The sequence below is a fragment of the Octopus bimaculoides genome, chromosome 4 (genome assembly GCF_001194135.2).
Source record: "Octopus bimaculoides isolate UCB-OBI-ISO-001 chromosome 4, ASM119413v2, whole genome shotgun sequence".
Lineage (NCBI taxonomy): Eukaryota > Metazoa > Mollusca > Cephalopoda > Octopoda > Octopodidae > Octopus > Octopus bimaculoides.
Window position 1 is genome coordinate 142,811,385 of NC_068984.1, and position 4,397 is coordinate 142,815,781.

Here is a 4,397-nt window from a genome sequence, read left to right on the forward strand (position 1 = left end):
ATATATATATATATATATATATATACAGTACAGTACTGTTTCTACTTCGTGGAATTTCATCTATCACGGGGGTTGGAAGGTGGAACGAAACACCCGCGATATTCGAGGGATTATTGCAATCCTGCGACGGTCCGGTGTCCCGTCCAGGCAGGGACTATATGTGCCATTGAAACCGGGAAACCGGCCCTTATAACCCTGGCATGGCTCGAGAAGGAAACATTTATTTATTTTATGATACAATATAATATATTATTTACATTATTTACATTATTTACATTTGGCAGAAATTTGCCCTTGTCTTGTGTAGTGGTTAAGAGCGCGGGCTACTAACCCCAAGATTCCGAGTTCGATTGCAGGCAATGACATGAATAATAATAATAATAACAATAATAATAACAACAACATCGAAAAATACCTTAGGAATGAGAACCCAAGTTCGAAATTTCCCCAAGACACCTGATGAAAGCTGGAGGGTATATCAGCCGAAACGTTGTGTTAACAACAAACAAGATGAGGACAAATATCCGTCAAATGTAAATAATGTAAATAATGTACATAATTCCTCATCTCTTAAATTTAGAACTGTATAATACAATATATAGTGATATCTGGTGTGATTAATGTTATAATTTGTAATATAATGTAAATTCATTGAAATCAGGAGAAGAAAAAATATTCTAGCAGTGATAACGAATTTGAAATGAAGGGGAGATAATTTCAGGGAAATAGCAGTTAGTAGTTAGAAACCTTCAATCGGTGGCGAAATCCAAATCCCTATTTGTAAAACCTGGGAAAATCACGACTATATGGAAAACATAATTCTAAATTGGGAGGAGTTTTGTGTCGTACAGACTTCATATTTTTATATATTTGTGTTTGTATATTTTCATGTTTTTGTGTGTATGTTTGGTCGCCTAAGCTTCAAGATGCTCTATTTAAAGGCACCGTTACAAAATAAGTGTCCGCATCGCAGAATATCGTGAATATTAAAGTTAAAAGTGAGCAGGCTTTTGTCAGCTATTTCCGACCAAATCTTTCTTCCACGAAAGGATTGGTAAATATATTTGCTCCTATCGTGCAGTAAATTTTATTCCGCACACCATGATTGAGGCGGAAGGAAATTTGCTTCACAACGATTGTCAAAATATTAGTGTCTCAGGCCACCTGTTGAGGGTATATCCTTTTATTTAAACTGTATGAACTTTCAGGACCACAATAGCTTCAATAGATAGCACACTCCACTGCATGTCAGAGAAACTGTGTATTAAAAAACTATTACGTTTATTAAAGGTCATTCTTCTTTAGCAAAAACAAATATTCACGTTCTATTTACAACATACTGAATCATTCCATTGAGTTGTCTTCTCCTTTATGTATTCTTTATTTTTATTCGTTTAAGATATGTGTTACTTAAGTATGCATGCATGGATGTACATGTGTGCGTGTGCGTGTGTGTGTGTGTAAACGGTAGAAGTTCTGAAGTGACTGAAGGGGCGAGTGTCTTTCGCATGGCACTTATCAAAATGGTTTCCAGTTTTCTGGAGATTCGTTTTATATAGCTTGATTTGCGTGGAGTTCGGTTTCGTTGATCGGAACTAATAAAACCCGAACGTGCTTTCACAAAGCAACTAAAGACCAGAGTCTTCGTTACTCAATGAAAATTTTCAGGTTCTTCGTCCTCTTCCTCTCTTGGAAACATTAAAAATAATCCTTTCACAAGGCCTGAAACTTCGGGGGAGGGGAATAGTTGATATCATCCACCCCAGTGTTTCACTGATACTTAATTTACCGACACCGAAAGGATGAAAGGCAAAGATGACCTCGGCGGAATTTGAACTAAAAACGTCAAGACGGACTAAATACCGCTTAGCATTTCGCCCGGCGTGCTAACGATTCTGTCAGCTCGCCGCAGTTGAAACATTAAAAAACAAGAGCACTCAGGGAGCGCAAACCTCCACCAAGGCAACACCAAAGTTCTCTCAACGATTAGCCAGAGATGATTTTTAAAATGAGAATATCTGAAATAAACTCGACTGCTATCACAAACGAGAGTACTAAAAATAAACCCGACCACTCTCAAAAATTAAGTAAAAAAAAAAAAAAAACAGGAAAAATAATCCCGAATTCGTGTCCAGTACCGAATCGATCCCCAAATCTAATCAATTCGTGCCAGTTACGAGTCCAAACATTCTTGAAAGTTTCAACCGAATCCATCTAGCGGTTCTTGAGATATCTTGTCCACGGATAAACAAATAAACAAACACGACTGAAAACAATACCTCCGCCTTAGCGAAGCCGGAGGTAATAATTATCATCAATGCTAATCTTTTTTTCTTCTTATCTATTCTTGTTTCAGTCATCTAACCGCGGCCATGCTGGAACACTGCCTTCAAGAATTTTTCAGTCGAATGAATCACACCCAGCACTTATTTTTTTGTAAGCCTTCTACTTACTCTATCTGTCTAATGGCAAATGAAACGGGAGGAAACTGAGAAGAGACTCTTGAGTTTTGGTCTTGTATGAAATAACAAGTATTTAGTAAGGTATGTATTACAATATAATAAGATACAATATCCATATAATGCTATATGATTACACCATAATCAATATAATAAATTGCACAAATGATGCAAAAAAACTATAATATTGGTTATGAAGCCATTTTATAGGTGAATATTCAAATGAAATTTTAATTTTGATTTTCAGAAAATATCTTTACTTATCTATCATTAAAGTAATTTTGATACGAAAATTTATTAATAAATTTATATATAATAGCATTTTGTTTAGTTGTGTGAGATATATGAGATAAAAAATATTGTTCTCTGGAACCAGAGAATATTACTTCTCGTTAAGTGAAAAATATACGGGGATAGATTTTAATGAGAAATATAACAGCAAAATTGGTTTATTAGAAATTGACAATGAAGAGATTTTTGATATTTTATAAGTATTTGAATACAATAAAATGTAAGATCTTTTGATGTGGATACGGAAGATTAGTGAAGGTTGTTTAGAATCTAAAGAAAGTTCCTGCCAGAATTGAAGTTTTTCTTATAGATTTATTTGAATCTTTTATAAGTGTTTACGAGGTCTGAGAAGAAAGCATCGAGATTGGTATTATAAAAAGAAAACTAAAAACATATATTAATTCGGAATTTAATCTATCCTGTTTTCTTTTCGATGTAGATCCTTCCGGAGCCGCACACTTTATTCACCGTTCTTTCTATTCATGGAAGCATTCCTGGAACTCCCTTTTGGGGGATAGCGAGCAGCTGCCTCATTGCATTCTCTTGGCTTTCCTCGACATCTTGAACATTTTCCCTTTCAAGTGAGATTTGATTTTTGCTTTGGTTTCGGGGGTCATATCCACAGACCCATTAGTCATCACCTGGTATAACTCTTTTCAATATGTTTTAATCTTACTTCACAAATTCAAACAATTCCAGTGCATTTTTTTTTTCTTTTTTTTTTTTGCTTTCGAAACGACCACACTCTACACACTTTATTTCCAGCTCTGCTATAAATTAGAGAAGTGAGAGAGAATGTTAGAACTTAGGTTGCTAATGCGACAGAGTTCAAGATCAATCTGAGCCATGCGGCTTCGCTCTGCGTACTTTAGCTCAGTTGCCATAGCAACAAGCTCGATACTTTTCGATCAGATCTCGTAGATAATATGGAAAAGAAATAATAAAGATTATCGAACTTTAGCAAGAATTGAACCTTTACTATGTAATTTACAATAAAAACAATGCATTTGAATGATTAATAAACTTCTTTTGGCAAAATCAATACAATATATACAACTCAACAAGATTCGAAACTGTGACTTAGACAATAGGTTACGAAATAAATGAGTACTTTTCTAAACCAAACTAAGACGAAAAATGAAAATAAAAAGTGAATTATTCACCCAAATTAAAAGCAATAGAAGACAGGCTAAAGTCACGTGAATTACAAGCAAATAATATGCTCACGCACAAGCCGGCGAGTCGGCAGAAACGATAGCACACCGGGCTGCTTACCGGTATTTCGTCTGCCGTTACGTTCTGTATTCAAATTCCGCCAAGGTCGATTTTGCCTTTCATTCTAGATATGTATTTTACGTATATTAATTTCATATCACTATATCCATGTATACACTATCTCATGCATATATATATATATATATATATATTAGTTTAACGCTCACACAGTGCGAAAGTCTTTTACGTTTCGAGCCTACGCTCTTCAACAGAAATAAACAGAGAGAAAATAGCAAAAAAAGGTTTAGTGGCAAGCGATCAATCACGGCGAAAATGTGTGTATATATATTTTTACTTGTTTCAGGCAGCCATGCTGGAACACTGCCTTTAGTCAAATGAAGATATATATATATATATATATATATATATATA

General features: G+C 34.8%; 1 long non-coding RNA gene across 4 annotated transcripts in view; it reads left to right on the forward strand.

The window, feature by feature from the left end:
• LOC106873053 (uncharacterized) overlaps positions 1-4,397 on the forward strand; it is an 88,297-nt gene that overhangs the window by 28,518 nt on the left and 55,382 nt on the right. For 2 of the 4 annotated variants that reach the window (XR_008264063.1, XR_008264065.1), the window contains exons 3-4: positions 2,357-2,543; positions 3,190-3,394. This is a non-coding gene — a long non-coding RNA (uncharacterized LOC106873053). The remainder of the gene's footprint in view (positions 1-2,356; positions 2,544-3,189; positions 3,395-4,397) is intronic. The other 2 variants (XR_001409835.2, XR_008264064.1) reach the window with 1 other exon arrangement.